The sequence below is a fragment of the Periplaneta americana genome, chromosome 10 (assembly GCF_040183065.1).
Source record: "Periplaneta americana isolate PAMFEO1 chromosome 10, P.americana_PAMFEO1_priV1, whole genome shotgun sequence".
In the NCBI taxonomy this organism is placed as follows: Eukaryota; Metazoa; Arthropoda; class Insecta; order Blattodea; family Blattidae; genus Periplaneta; species Periplaneta americana.
Genome location: NC_091126.1, coordinates 176,653,207 through 176,670,802, shown reverse-complemented (window position 1 = coordinate 176,670,802; position 17,596 = coordinate 176,653,207). Strand labels below are relative to the sequence as shown.

The window sequence follows — 17,596 nt, the reverse complement described above, 5'->3', positions numbered from 1 at the left end:
ATTGCATTTAATCAGTTTAACTACATTTATGGCCGGTTTGTCCAAGTATTGTTAGAACACTTAACGACTGTTAAACCTTCAACAGTTTGTTAAATACAGTTTTTCCATTTGTTCAACACCAGTTTGGCTTAACAGATTCTTAACCGTTTGTTAACTTTAAATGTAGGATTTTGGGCCGTTAACTCATTTAACAAACAGTTAAACATGGCGGATAATACCACAGCTGTTCAGACAAAAGTTGTGAAAATAACATGTTATGTTTGTCTTTGAGGAATGTTTAGAGTAAGGGCCGGTTTCACCAAGCTTCAGTAAATCAGTCCAAATGAAACATTAACTAGTACTGAACATTGAAATATTTACACGATTACGTTTGTATGTGAGCTGTCCGTAGACTTCAAGCCTAACAGCTATATATTCCTTGTCGCGTTGGTTACGTCATAACACACCGATGGAGTAGTCGGTAGCGTTTGGCTTGCCATCCCAGAGGCCCGTGTTCGATTCTTGGCTATAACTTTTTTTTTTAACGTAACTAATTTTTATATATGTTACCTTTCTTCATTTTTATAATTTTGTGTAGTGGAACGAATTATTTCGCAACTCTGGCTCCACTAGGAGAATTTAAAAAACTCTTGGGAGATCAATTTTCTTCCCGAAATAAAACAAAGATAAACAAACAAATTAAAGAAAAATAAAAGAAATACACATGTGGATCTAATACATTGTCCACATGCCATCGGCGTCTATCACTGCCTGGCATTTTCGGGGCATTGAGTCCACCAGATCGCGGAAATAGTTCTGGTCCTTAGCGAAATCTTCCCAGGTAGCCAGAACTTGATCCCAGAACTGATCTGGATTTTGAGGTGGGATGTCTCGATATTTGTCAATCCTTCTCTTTTTCATGCTTTTCCGTGAACCGTCTTTGAACGTTTATGGCGGTGTGCGCGGGGTAATTATCCTGCTGGAAAATTAAATTTCCATTGGAAAGAAAACGATTATAAATTCCAAGAATCCAGCTCTTTCGCTTCTGTTTTAAAGCCAGTGCAAACATATCTTATCACTAGCTATAATATAATTCTAATAAATGAAAGTTAATATACCAATTAAGTTTTGTTATGTTTGAATGCACATTATGTATTAATTTACTAATATTTCTTAGGTACCGGTATGTAGTTATAATAATCACTTTCATGTCTTAAAATAAAACTCAGTTGTATGCTACCTAGTTGAAATAGGCCACTTGTTCCAATTCACCAGCTACTATTAACTCTAGATTCTATGTTACTAGCTCTTCAACTATAGCCGATGTCAATAGTGCTTCAAAATACGCAGTGAGTAAATAATAAAATGTTTCAGCAGCAATTGCTTCTTTAGGACGAAATTACATATAATTTATACATGAACCTGAATTAGAGAATTTTATATGATACGGAATTCTCCTCTGGGTTTTCTGTACAGTTGACTACACACACATTCGTGTAATTATTGTCACCTGGTGGTCATAATGCTGAGATTTTTCTAAACAGAAATTCATATTTAGCATTATAAAATATAACCATATATAATAATAATTATTATTATTATTCAATAACAGTAAATGCAACTTTCATTTATCAATTCTCTGTACTGTATGAATCATGGCTACTGTAATAGGTTACGATTTTACACATGTTTCATGACTTACTCCATAGTACAGAATTTAAATAATAATATCAGCCAGTAAGAAGTTGTCTTATATATGCAAAATTATTACCAACTGCTGTTGAGTAGTTAGAATAGTATTAACGACAGTTAAAGTTAAGTGTTGGTTATTTTAAACAAAATTATGTTGGAAAAATGGAAAACATCTTAACAAAACGTTAAAAATAAACCAGCTGTTAATTTAACATTTGTTAAGCCAAATTAAACATTACTTGGAAAAACTGGCCATTAGTGTTTGGTATACACACAGTCCACTTGGTTTCAAATGAGATGATATAATATACAGTAGATAGAAATAGCTAACTTTTGCAAATGTCTGAAGGACTTGCTTTGTGAAGTGAAATACCATCACAATTACTGTAGGAAATGTAAACGTTAATAGAGTTTTGGTACTTGATTTTGCAAGCAGTTTTTGCAATATTGACTTTTAAAAGTTAGTTTTAAACATAGCTTAATTTTTTTTTTTATAAAATATGTTATGATTCTCGATCTCTTTCTTATATTAATATAATTTATGGCACCAGTTCCTGTTTGTGTTATGAAAGAACTTTCTATTTTAATTGAAATTAACAATAGAATGTGCTTTAATAGAATGAAAGACTGAAGTTTAATTACATTTACAGAAAAATCCCTGTTTTCTGCAATTTGTTGTAAGAAAGCAACATTGCTACATTAATGCTAATGTAAAAAACAAATCATTATTCAACTTTATATCCTGATTAGGTTATGTATCACATGTTTAATTATTATATACACTGACACAAAATAATACGAAATATGTGTTAGTTTACGTTTCCAATGTGACAAAATTTTAAACCTTGTTAAATTAAAATTTTAATTATGTACTATATCACTTATTGAATTTTTATTAAGATACTATTACTATGTCTTTGTAACTAGTTTCGGCATGATGTTCGCCATTTTAAAAAAGTCTAGTGAGGTTTTGTGCTTTGTTCTGGCGACTTGTTGATTGGTTTGGTATTTCTTCTGATGAGTGTAATTAAATAAGTAAATACCATATTTGCTAGCATATAATATACACCCCATTTTTGGTACACATTTTTGAAGGAAAAAATTTATCACTGAATATTTTAATGAATGTACAGTAGGTATTTCAAATATAAAATAACACAAGTCTAGTTTCATAAAATACCTTTTTCGTCAAAACACAGAAATTTATCTTCAGAGCTAAATGAAGAGTTAATTGAAACCTCCTCTAAACAGATTCTGAATTTTCATGCAACAAATTGTCCTCCATAGCATCCAGTGCCTTACTAATGCCACACTTCGTAAATGATTACAGTTTTCATAGCATCTGATGAAGTTTTGTTCCATTTACAAATTCCATGTCAGCATATAAGTGCACCCTATTCTTCAGACCCATTTTCTTATACGTCAGCAAATACGGTAAATAAATATATGTATATTTTAATAGCGACAATATACATTCTGCAGAAAGAAGAGACCTTAAAAGATATCCACTCTTGAGTAAAAGTTAATGGCAACATAACACGGAATATATGTAGGCCTACTTTTGCCTACTGTAATAGTAAGAATTCCTTTTAGTACACTTCTGTATGTAATGCACTACAGACAAATTGCGTGTAACGAGAATTTTTACAGTAAAATTTGTTGAGCTGTCACTGTAAAAATACAAACCAAAATCGTAGCCTCAGAGAGAGAACCATAAAAAAGTTTTACAATTGAAGAAGTCTACGTAAGGGATTAGGCTACCTACTTATAGTCCAGTTCCCAGTTTTCCGTCCCTTGTGTTATTATGACTAATGCAGGAGTGGGGATGGACAGAAGAAGGCTCAAGTAGTGTGTGAGGATATGTGAAAAACATTTCTTACCTTAGTCGAGTTTTTCAAATGAGCTTCTCGAACTCGCAGTTTCATCAGTGTCATTTCAGTTTTTACAACATGATGACAGAATCTGTTCCACTCCTCTGCTTTCACTCCACTGATAGACCGATCTATAATATTGAGAAAATTGTTAAATGATAAGTCTGCAGTGACATTTCATTGAGCTCTCACATGTACTGCAAGATGCCCATGATTTTTCAACAGTTGGCTGATCAGGTACACTTTATTTTAAATCTGAGTTTCAAAAGTTTAGTCAGTGTGCCATCCTTCTTCATATTATCATGCAGATTAACCCCTATCATAGCCTGCTGTCAGTAGTATGCAGGCAGTGTTTTAGCTTAAACAATGCTGCCATGTATGGTGTGTGATTGAAAACACTACTGCTGTAGGAGGGTGATTGGGAATCAACTTTATGCAGACCCTTTTTCATAATTGTAACTCTTCATTTGTCCATGGAAATCACCAAATGCACTACCTGCTCAAAGTAATAATTTCGTATCCTTTATAAATGTATTAGCTCCACCATTGTATTAGAAGAAATTTGTAAGAGCATCTGCAAAATCTTCATGCTGTCAACACTTAAGAAACATGAGTTTGTTGTCCTTCCACATTTCGTCAACATAAATATTACTCAGCCTTTCTACCCGAAACTTCATTTTCACGATATTTTGTGCTCTCTGATGAACAGTGTTCGCTTTCTCCACTCGAAGTGACAGTTCTTCATAATTTGAGTGATACCTCTCTCTTTTTGTCTTGAAGTATTAGTCGACAATTGGAATTGCTTTTTCCTTTGTGTTCTCTCCAAATGTTCTTCACAGATGTAGTCCCTAACCACAGTGTACATAACAGCATTTTCTGTTGCCTTATCTAGTGGAATCAAAATAATTTTTCACTTCTTACCTTCATCACATTTCTCGATCATATTTGCAATAATTGTCAACCCTCATTGTGGATAGTCGAGTTTGCCTTTCGTTTTGCCATTATCAACTTCCTTCTTCCATGTACTGAATTATATTGCCGAGCTGCTGTTTGTTGATCATATACACTACGACACTTATACATATTATAGCTTGTAACCGAACTCAAATCTATAGACCATTAAATTTATCGTCAAGTCCTACAGCCAGTTAGCTACCACCACTATTTCTACCCCCACAAAGCAAAGGGACAGAAATCTCTGGAACTCCACTATAAAAGATACTACCTACATTTCATGAATATAAGTTATTTCAAATTGTTTTGAAAAGCTGTAAACATTATTTATGTGTATGCAATCTATCACAAATTGTAATTATTTACGTGCTTCATTACTGAGAAAGTTTGTATGATTTGCAATATGATTAGGCTTGCCAACTGTCCCATTTTTCTCGGGACAGACCCAGTTTCGACCATTGTGTCCCGCATCCCAAAATAATTTGCACATGTATCAAAATGTCGCAATTTCATGACACATTAGACATTTACAGCTGATTTTCATTTCTATCAGATTGTTGATTGGAAGATATTTCCACACAGTCTCATACAGACATGCTTCCAATATATATGACGAAATGGAGAAATGACTCTAGTACGCATGTTCATTTACATGACCACTTTTACAGCAGATATAAACATCGAGATAATAACAAAGACTTGTAAAATACCGCAGTTCAAGTGTGATAAGATCTGATAGCTCTGGTGATAAATCACGTAAACGTCTCAGTTTTTTTCCGAAAATAGTAGCTGAAATCTTTTGTGTAGGTAGGTTAGTTCAGATTACATTAGGTTAGTTTATATTAGGTTAGAATTAAATCAATAAGATAGGTTCCTAGTTTCCAACGGGTTAACATTAAAGAATTGATACTGTTTTTCAAATCGTTTTGTTGTCATTTTGGCAAGTTTTTATTTATTTATTTATTTTTTTTTGCATATGAAATGATGTGATTCTGTTAAAATATACATACACTGTTATAAGAGTACTACTGTTGAATATGTGGGTTGATAGGTGGCAATTAGTGCAATAAAATTGTCACTAACGTTTGTGTCCCTAATTTTTACTTACAAAAGTTGGCAAGTCTAAATATAATGTTAATTAATTTCTCAGTACCCTGTTTTAGCTAACATAAGTACGATTAAATTTAAACTGAAAATTAAAGAAATTATTAAGGAAAATTGACATAAAGTTAGATACTTAATTGTTTAATATTAGTCTTATATACTTGTGAATATTATTTATAAACTTTTTCAATTGTGATTGCTTTTCATCATATGGGCTCTTGTTTTTGTGCTATTTTATTGCTCATATTAATTGTTTGTTTTGTCGTCTTCTTCTTTCTGCATATCTACAGTGTGGTTTTGAACTCCCGATCACGAGCATTTGCTCAAATGGGGCAAATTCTTTAATTTATGTTTCTGTTTTGCTTAAATATTTGACATGTTAATACTTGTTTGATGTATGTAGTAGTTGAGGTGTATAGTTCCAAAAGTCGACATCTGCCATTTTTATGAAAAATGAGTTAGGATCATTTCTTATATCTTTGGGTTGAAATACATTGGAAAAACACTATTTCATCCTCAAAAACTCGATATTTCTAACATAAATCAAGCTTTAAAATATGGAGTTTTTTTCCAAAACCCGACTTATTTTGTTAAGGTATTGTTCCAAAACTCGACACATGCAGTTTATTCCAAAGTCCGACATTTACACTGCCATTGTGTGAACTATGAAGGCTAGTAACGTTCCAGAAGTCGACATCTTTGCTCAAGATAAAGAAAGTGTGTGATTTCTTTTAGAATATCATAATTCTTCAGTGCACGGAACTTACTGGGAAAATTGATAATGGAACTTTACCTGAATAAGAATATGCTTCATTATATTGGTACTTCAGAGCTGTGTAGATTTTTACAACGTGTTGACGTGTTGTGTGAGCTTCTTATAGAAGTAAAATTTTCACAGAATCTCACATACAGATTTCGCCTTCAGAGCCTGGGCGTGGAAGAAGGAGAGTCGATACAAAGAACTAGACAAAACATAGAAAAGGGATAGGAAGTTAAGTTTTATGCTAACTGTAATGCTTGTCTTTACAGTGTTGTGTGATGCTTGCCTGTATTTGATAATTTTTTGTATTGATTATTGGTCGCTACTCTCTCAGAACTCAAAACTTTTCCCATAAACCAATGAAGTTTCCTAACTCAGCGTGATATCAACCACTTTTACAAAGTGTTTTACAGCGTCCTCAATAAGTTGGTTCAAGATGAATTCATACTGAATACACAATAGCTGATTATCCTAAAGCATATTTTGTTAACAGAACAGTGAGACATCAGGGGATGGGAGCAGGTCGTGTTCTACCAGTTTACCGACAAACTTTCTTAAAAATCTTGCAAGTGTCAAAGAATTGGGTGCGACTTGTATTTAAGTGGCATTTAAAAATTGGACTTCTGCCAGTAAAAAAAGGAGAGAAGATGATACATGTAGCAAGAAATGTGAAATAAAGTGATATGCTATGAAAGACTTCATCGAAAAATTAGGTATAATGAGTCACTCCATTTCCTCCATACCAACGGATAGAATTTTCTTGCTTGAGAAGGAGGCAAAGAAGATGAACATTATGAAATCCGAAGATTAGTGCAATATCGTCAACAGTGACACCATAAACAAGTTAAGTACAGACTGTCCAGTTTATTTGTGGAAAACGAATATACAAACTGTTTTGAAGCCACCAAATGGCTGGCATTTCAAACTAAAATTCTGTAAAAGAATTAAGATAAGGGAATAAAAAATTGAGTTGCGATAAGGGGTGAACAAAACTACAGAAGAATTGTAAATTTGTAAAAAGGATTTTGAAAAAGGGGAAAACGTGCTCTGGATGGAAAAATCACACTTGCACAAAAACACATGCATAATCTATAAGGAAGAACTAAGTAATGTTAACAAATTACTTAAAGAAATGTTTAAGATAACTGGAGAGACATGGAAACTTTGGAATATTGCAAGAATATTACAGACCGTATTTATGATGAGGATGAAGAAGATTGACTATCTGTGAACCAGGATTTAAAATGTACACTTAATGAAGGTTAAATATAATATTCTGATGATATATATATATATATATATATATATATATATATATATATAAATGAATGACAATTCTTTATTACATTCTTACCATTTAATACGAGAAAAATTCGTACCGGCAACGGGAATCGAACCCAGGACTTCTCAGCTCTGCGCGCTGAGCGCTCTTTCCAGCTGAGCTATGCCGGGACACGATCCACGGTGCCGGCCGAACCTCTCTCGTTCGATTCCCGGTGCCGGTACGAATTTTTCTCGTATTAAATGGTAATAATACACATTGACTACTTCATAGTAGACGTGTAATATTCAATGAGGTGGGCGAGACCTCATACTTAATGAATATTGATTTATTACATTTCATGGATTCAATAAAATTAATAGCTTTTTAGTATAAAATGTGGATTATTTATGGGAAATAATGTTATTAGAATTTCCAAAATCCGACATTAATTTTATTGTTAGTTCCAAAATCCGACATATATATTTATTGTTAGTTCCAAAATCCGACATATGCAATAGTTAGTTCCAAAACACGACATGTTCATATTTAATAATCTAATAACTCTTACAAAAATACATACTTTTAGTTCAAACATGTAATTTTATCCTCAGCTTTACTATTAAAGACGATTATAAAAATTTCCTACACATCTCAACACTGGAAATACTACAGATAGTTTTTTGGCTTTTTCTCTAAACCACTTAGAAAGTAAATGTCGGGTTTTGGAACTATACACCTCAGTTTTTTAATGTATTTTTTATATTATATTTAATATGTTTCCTTTTGTAGTTTCCTGATTGTTATAATTTCTAATTATATGCCATTATCATAATAGAAATCATTTACCATCATGTATTCAAATGATATCAAATTTTGTGAGCTTATATGATTAATTGTAAGTTTCTACAATTTCATTACAGTTACAACAAAATATTGAAAATTCAGGAAACTTTATGAATAAACCACTAACAAACTTTTCACCATTTGTAGTACTAAAACGATTGCCAAAGGAATTCTTGTTTGATAAAACATCAGTACCATTATCAGGCAGATTATGTAAGTCAGTGAATAAAAGGAACTTGAGTGAAACAACTACATCAGAGATTGAGGAAATCTCTTTATCAGATGATATGGAAGTAAGCACACAACAAAGCAATAAGGTGTGGAGTGAAATGCCGCGAGTGTCTGCGACACCAGAATGGTTAGATATGGAATCTGATCATACGACTAATCCAGTTTTGGTAGATCTTACAGAAGAAGACAGTCTTGATGCTGCATCTAATTTTTTGATAGATCTTACAGAAGAAGACAATCTTGATGCTTCATCTAATCTTTTGATAGATCTTGCAGAAGAAGACAATCTTGATGCTGCATCTAATCTTTTGATAGATCTTACAGAAGAAGACAATCTTGATGCTGCATCTAATTTTTTGATAGATCTTACAGAAGAAGACAGTCTAGGTGCTGCAGCTAATTAAACAACACAAGATCCAAATTCACATTGGATTAATTAAGTAGAAACTGAAGTATGGAGACAGTTAAGTGACAAGCTGTTCTAACTTTGTAAGAATATAAAATGCCTCAACGATTGACATACAATACAAATTTAGAAAAAAGCATTTGTTGACACATTAAGAATTCTGCAAAGCCTCAGCAAACAATTAGCCCTTCAGAGAACTATAATTTTTACATATACTGTAGATTTAAATGTAAATATGAGAGTTGATCGGGTATTTTAAAGTAGAATCAAACTTCATTTTATTTTTCACATAGTAATTCATAAAGGAACGTGTCCATCATGCACTGGAGTAATAATTAATCAGACACATTTTCTGAGAATGCGCAAACAAAAGTAGTACAGATGACTACTATCTTTTCAGAAAATTATATTATTGAGATTAACAAGAGAGCCAGTGACAAATTTGGAAAATTTAAATCTCTTTTATAAATTCCAGGAAGTGTAACCTATATTGAAATAGAGTTACAAGCAGGAAATTGTACCAGAAAAGTGGAAAGAAAAATATAAACGAATCTATTAAAAACATAAGGAGAAACATATGAGGAATTCATAAGAGAAAAATTTTGTTTTGTCATTCAAGCTATCATTGTTATCAAGACAGCGAAATGCCATGAATAAGATGTGATAAATTGAGAAAGAACATGCCATGATAATTAATTTAAAACACGATTGTAAATTTATAAATGGCGAAATCAGATTTTGGCCATAGATTATAAGGATTCTCCAAGATGATATTTGATTAATATCTAGCTTTTGTATATATTCATGATGAAAATACGAACAATTTTGGTAGAGGTTTTTTTTATATGATATTTCACATTGGAACCACGTGTGAAAGATAAGTGATATCAGTGCTTTATGTAGATGCCCGGATAATAATGGTGAGACTGCTAGGGAAGAAAGTAGACTTAGTGCAAGTTTACATGCCACATAGTGGATTAGCAGACGAAGTGGAAGAAAGCTATGAAAAGATAGAAGAGATAGTGGAGAAGGAGAAGAAGGGAGCATGCGTAATCCTAATGGACGACTGGAACACAGTAGTAGGAGAAGGACAAGATGGAAGAACTGTTGCAAAATATGGATTGGGAAAAAGAAAATGACAGAGGACAATCTTTGGTGAATTTCTGTAAAAGAAATGCAATGATTGTTGGAAATACATTAGTCCAACCACGAAAATGAAGAAGATATAAATGAACATGCCCAAGGGACGAAAAAAATATCAGATAGACTATATACAGGAAAGATTCCAAAATTGCTTAAAAAACGCAAAGACTTTACCAAGAGCGGATATTAAATCAGATCATGTCGTGCTGATAGGCGAAGTAGATATTCGTCTGAAGATGATAAGAGGAAGACAGGTGATGAAGGAATTAAACATGGGAAAACTGAGGAATGAAGAGAGGAAGGCTGCTACATTAGAATCCGTGCCTGAGAATAGTAATGAGTACTGGACTCATCTAAAAATTGTGTACAGATAACAGCAGAAAAAAACAATAGGATACAGAGAAAGTGTGATAATGAAGAAACATTGAGTCACAGGCAAGTGTAGTAGAAGATGGAGGAAAGGAGAAAGTGGAAAAACATTAACACAGAAGAAGGTAGTAGAAACTAAGGAAACTGAACAACGAACTAAGAAGAGAAACTGATTAAGTAAAGGAAGACTGAATGAAAGAGAAATGTAAAAAAGTAGAGAATCTAGACAGAAAAAGAAGATATGATTTAATGTATCGCAAAGTAAAATGTTTGGACTTCACAAATAAGAATAGGAAATTCATGTGGTTGATAAAAGACGAAATTGGAAATAAAATAAGAGACAAACAAGGATTACTGAACACATGAACGAAATGTGTAGAAGAGTTCTATGAGATAGGAAATCGTCCAGATGAGATATCCATAGAAGATGAAGCAGCTGTATCAGAAGACGAAAAAGAATTTTCTATTTTAAGAAAAGTTGAACTAGCGCTTAGGGAAATGAAGAATGGGAAAGGAACAGGAGTTGATGGAATCCTCATTGAATTAGTGCAATACTTGGGAGAAAACAAGAAGGAAATTCTGTCATTGTGCAACGAAATATATGAGAAAGGCAAATGGCCTGAAGATTTTACAGAGACAACGTTGCTGCCAATACGGAAGAAAAATAATGCCAAGAAAAGTAATGGATTCAGGACTATCAGTGTGATATAGCACTCAACGAAGATTCTCCTGCGAATACTGAATCGACCTTCATATTCTAAGATGGAAGGACAATTTGAAGAAGAGCATTTTGGTTTTAGAAAGGGAAAAGGTATGAGGGATGCAATTGGACTACTATGAACAATCGATGAAAGGTACCTAGAAAAATAAAGAAGTGTATATAGTATTTGTGGACTTAGAAAAGGCATTTGACAGAGTGGATTGGAACAAACTGATGGAGACCCTGAAGACAACAGGTGTGGATTGGAAAGAGAGAAAGCTGTTCAGTAATTTTTATATGAAATGACTAGTAAAAGTCAGAATAGGAAAAGAAATGTCTGAAGGAAGTGAAATTGGGAGAGGGGTATAACAAGGATGCCCTTTATCACCTACACTGTTCAAGATCTACTTAGAGGATTTGGTGAAGAACTGTTTTCATAACATGAGAGGGGTGACAGTAGGAGGATGAAGAATTTAAAAAAATTAAAATTGTTTAACGACACTCAAAACTGCCAAGCTTATATCAGCATCACTTGTGTACCGGAATTTTGTTCCATGCCAGTAAACTTACTGACATGAACCTGTCGCATTTAAGCACACTTAAATGCCATCAACCTGGGCTGGGATCGAACCCGCAACCTCGAGCACAGAAGGCCAACATGCTACTAACTGTGCCACCCAGACCAACAGGAAGAAGAATAAAGTGCATAAGATTTGCTGCTGATATGACGTTGTTAGCAGAAGAAATGACACTACTACTAGAGGAGATGCTACTCTTCTAGAGCTAAATGACAACTGTGAGCAGTATGGGATGAAGATACATGCAAACAAGACGAAAACTATGAAGAAAAATAAAGAAGGTAAATGAGGCAGTAGAGCAAGTGAACAGCTTCAGATACTTGGGATGTACGATAAGCAGTAACATGAACTGCTTCCAGGAAGTCAAATGGCCAAGGAAATTTTTAATAGATAAAGGAACATCTTCTTTGGATCTCTGGAAAAAAGAACTAGGGAAGAGACTAGTGAAGTCCTTTGTGTGGAGTGTGCCATTGCATGGGGCAGAAATATGGACATTACGACAAAGAGAATAGAAGCAACTAGAAGCATTTGAAATGTGAATATGAAGAAGAATGGAGCATGAGAAAGGGACAGACAGAATAATAAATGAAGCTGTGTTGGAAAGAGTTGGTGAAGAAAGAATGATGCTGAAACTGACGAGAAAGAGAAAAAGGAGGAATTGGTTGGGTCACTGTCTACTGAAGGATGAACTGGAAGGAATGGTGAACGGGAGAAGAGTTCGGGGAAGAAGAAGATATCAGATGATAGACAACATTAAAACATATACTCTTATATAGATCATATGTGGAGACTAAAAGGAAGATAGAAAATAGGAAAGATTGGAGAATTCTGAGTTTGCAGTGAAAGACCTGCCCTGGGCAGAACACTATTTTGTATTTTCTCTTTTGCAACATAAGAGAAAGCTGTGTAATTTTAGTGTCCTATGCAATACTGACACAGTGCTGAACTCAGAGAACAGTTAAAATATAAGCACATTGTCACTGTGAAACAAGAATACTGGAATAAGGAATTAATAGCTACACTACAAGTAACATCTAATTATATTATATGATTGATTATAAAAAATGATTGGCATTGATCACTTTTAGATTTGGGCAGACTGAAGTTTTATGTAATACAGAGGAGGCACTTGAGTACATACAAAGTGATAGCTGAACTGAGAAAGAATGTTCTGAATTGATATGAAAATCCTTCAAGAAGTTGGTTTTCTTTGCAGTAGGCCTATGTAAAAGTTTTCCACAAGTTGAAAATATTGATTGGACGAGACATGCTTCCATATGTGAATGAGGAAGACCACTTTGAACAAGTGAGTGCAAAAATATGGGACTATAAAAAGAAAGTATGAAATATGTAGAAGACTTATATGAGACAAGGAATCGTCCAGATGACTTAGCTATGGAAGGCGAAGCAGACATATCACAAGAAGAAAAAGGATTTTCTGTTTTAAGGGAAGAAGTTGAAGTAGCACTTAAGGAGATGAATAATAGGAAAGCAACAAGAGTTGATGGAATTCCCATTGAATTAGTGAAATGCTTGGGTTAAGACAAGAAGGAAATTCTATCATTATGCAACGAAATATATGACAAGGGCGAAGGGCCTGAAGATTTTATGGAGGCAGTGTTGCTTCCAATACTGAAGAAAAATAATGCCAAGAAATGTAACCGGTTGAGGACTGTCAGCCTGATATCACACTCGGCGAAGATTCTCTTGCGAATACTGAATAGATGTTTATGTTCTAAGATGGAAAGACAGCTGGAAGAAGAGCAGTTTGGCTTCAGGAAGGGAAAAGATACAAGAGATGCAACTGAACTGCTACAAACAATCGGCAAAAGATAGAGAAGAATAAAGAAATGTATGTAGTATTTGTGGACCTAGAAAGGGCTTTTCACAGAGTGGATCGAAATAAACTGATGGGGATCCTAAAGAAAATAGGTGTGGATTGGAAAGAGAGAAGGCTGTTGAGTAATCTTTATATGAAACCACTAGTCAGTCAGGATACGAGAAGAAATGTCTGAAGGAAGTGAAGTTGGGAGAGTAGTACGACAAGAATGTCCTTTATCACCTACACTGTTGAATATCTACTTGGAGGATTTAGTAAAGAACTGTTTTCAGGACATGGGAGGGGTGATAGGAGGAAGAAGAATGAAGTGCATAAGATTTGCTGATGATACGGTTTTAGCAGACAAGATGATACTAAGGTATATGCTACTGGAGCTAAATGACAGTTTTGAGCAGTATGAGATGAAAATAAAAGCAAATAAGACGAAGACCATGGTCATAGGAAGAAAATATATATGGTAAACTTGCGAATTCTAAATGAGGTAGTAGAACAAGTGGATAGCTTCAAATACTTGAGGTGCAGTATAAGTAAGGATAGCAATGGCCAAGGAAGCTTTTAATAGAAAAAGGAGCATCTTCTGCGGACCTCTGGGAAAAGAACTAAGGAAGAGACCAATGAAGTGCTTTGTATGGAGTGTGGCATTGTACAGGGCAGAAACATGGACATTACGACGAAGTGAAGAGAAGCGAGTAGATGTATTTGAAATGTGGATATAGGAAAGAATGGAATATGTGAAGTGGACAGACAGAATAAGAAATGAAGCTGTGTTGAAAAGAGTGGGTGAAGAAAGAATGATGCTGAAATTGATCAGGAAGAGGAAAAGGAATTGGTTGGGTCACTGGCTGAGAAGAAACTGTCTACTGAAGGATGCACTGGAAGGAATGGTGAACAGGAGAAGAGTTCGGGGCAGAAGAAGATATCAGATGATAGGCAACATTAAGATATATTGATGATATGAGGAGACAAAGAGGAAGGCAGAAAATAGGAATGATTGCAGAAAGCTGGATTTGCAGTGAAAGACCTGACCTTGGATGGAACCCTGAATGATTGGATGCATGAATGATTAATAAAGTTCTAAGTTGGCGAGAAGACTCTGAGGACAAGAGTTACAAGTTGTGAGGATAAACAGGACTCTTAGCTCTTCGTAGAAGAAAGAGGAAAGATGTCGAAAGAGAAGAATGGCGATTATTGAAGATCATGATGCACTATTCTTACTGTAGTCTGAGTACGTGGAGATTCCGAGAATAATGTTTGGTTAATTTTCTAACTTTTTATTGAAATATGTTACATAAGCGAGTCAAGAAATACAAACGTTAGTAACAGCTTGTAATTACTTAAATATTTATACATAAATTTATTATTGTCTAAAATCCGTCCTTGATAAAAATGTGAAAGTTTATTTTAATTTTGTATGATATATACATATATAAACAAATAAAAGGAAATATTTTTTTATATTTTGTGTAATTATTCAAATTCTATTTAAAATTACAATCAGCCAAGCATTTATGCAATAAAAATTCACTGTATATTTATACATTCCTGAGCTGACAACTTAACTGTCCACTCTCCTTTTAATTTCCAGAATGAGAGTACGGAATTATTAGTACATTTTAGTAGTATGAGATCTGGGGCTTCCATAATGTGTGGTGTGTAAGTTCTGGCTGATTCCGTCATCAGAGAAGTGTAGATAAACTAGATTGCTGTCATCACTGGAAGACATGCTGAAAGAAGATCGAATTGCAGAGAGTTCAGCATTATTTAAATGTGCAGAAGTTATACCACACAGATTTAGTTACCACTTAAAAATAATTTTGTTGCATCCAGCTGTTGTAATGAATTCGTTCTGTAGTGCCAAGATTTCCCTGTTCTACAGAAATTACTTCACTCCTTCAAGATTAATTTCACGAGCTATGTAAAAAGTGTTTATGAAATTGTGTTTTGTTTCAACTGGTCTTAAATTCAAAGATTACTTTGCAAGCAACATTTCTGCATACAACATTTATAAGTTCATGAGCAAATCATTCATTATTGAAATAGTTTGTCTCCAGATGAATCGACCCAATTTATATGCGAAGATACTTCGGTTATGTTCAGTTTGTCTCCAAAGTTGGAAAAGAAATTATACATGTAACACAGCTTCTTATGCTAATCATTGCATATACAGTGGAATCCCTCTTATCTGGCATCAAAGGGACCAGGCTACTTCCGGATATGAGATTTTGCCGGATAATTGAATAGATACCAGTTTATACAAAAGAAAAAGTTCGTACTTCATGGTGTCATATGTTGAAACTGCAGCCATGTGAAGCTTATTTCTATATCACTTGCTCATAACTGAATAAACACGAAAACTGTGTGGATTTTCCTTATTAAAACACATCACACAACACAAACAATACATTAATTTTAGGTTCGAATATTCACTGAAAACGAAAATTCGTGCAAACTTCCTAATGTGGCAACATTGACAGCCCGAACATAATTAAATAAACATAAAAACTGTGTGGATTTTCTTTATTAAAACACATTACACAACATAAATAATACACTAATTTTAGGTTCGAATATTCACTGGAAATGAAAGTTCATGCTAACTTCCTAATGTGGCAAAACTGATGGTCCAGACTGTGGCAATATGGCCGATTTCAAAATTTTTTTTTTGTCCATCCAAAAATTCCATTGTTTTGATATTGCCAGTTATTTGGGTGCTGGTTACGAGGGATTTTACTATATATCACGTGTGCGCGTGTGCCCCCACACTCATGCACGCGCACACACACACACACACACCAATGGGACTGAAGAAATGATGTTGCAATAAACAAGTGTCATAGAAAAAAAAAATTAATAAATACAGTAAATAAAATTGAAAGAAGAAATACATTTTGTACACTACTATAATTTTATTTGGAATTTTTTATAGGCCTACAGTACTGCAACTTTTTAAAAGTTCTTTACATCCTTGTTTTATATTATTTTGAAAAATAGAAATGCTGCCATGGATTGTAGAAAATAGTGAATTACGGAGTAAAATACTGTAATGGACAGTAATTAAGATACACACACTACTCAGAATTAAGAATGCACACATCACCTTTCTTTTTACCGTTCTCGATTTCTTTTATAATCTGAAATTAATCTTCCACACTTAGAACTTTTCTTTTAACATTGCTGCATTATCCTACATGTAACATGTTTGCAAACTGAATATCTGAAGTTACAGTCTGAACTGAATGTCTGGATAATAGTATGGTATGCAACTTGGCATGCTGTTATTTTTAAAGGGTTATTGGCATTACAGAAGAAAGTGTTCGACTTACCACACACTCCACTCTCTTTTCTTTGAAGTCCAGTTCTTGGCCTGTAAGATGCTTTGCCACAGTAACTGAAAACAATATTTGTCACTAATGACATTACTCCTTATATGAAAATTTCTAGGTTTAATGTATGTAGAACATCAGTTCTTAGGGAAGTTATGCTGTTGCTGAGTTACTTACTAAAATATGTTATAAAAATAATTTGGCCATTTCTTAGCAGATTCTTACAGTAATTTACTGAAGGACAGAAACGAAATAGCTGACAGATGGAATATTTCAAAAATCTTTTAAAGGTTGCTCTGACATGTATTCTTCCCCACATATTAACTATACTTTATGGAGCAGAGCTGTTGGTGGAAGAAACTTATATGGTAGAAATCAAAGTCAGCATTGGAAAATTAAAGAAATAGTGACAAAATTTATTCTGACACATGGAAAATAAGTGAAACAGTAAAGCATTATATTTAACAATTAATATGCAAGATCTGGACTTAAAGGCAAGTAAGTCCCTGTTGATTGGAAAAAGATATTTATTTACCCCA

The 17,596-nt window shown here is 33.9% G+C and overlaps 1 protein-coding gene across 3 annotated transcripts in view; it reads left to right on the top strand.

The window, feature by feature from the left end:
* LOC138708190 (ataxin-7-like protein 1) overlaps positions 1-17,596 on the top strand; it is a 101,208-nt gene that overhangs the window by 29,909 nt on the left and 53,703 nt on the right. The window lies entirely within an intron of this gene.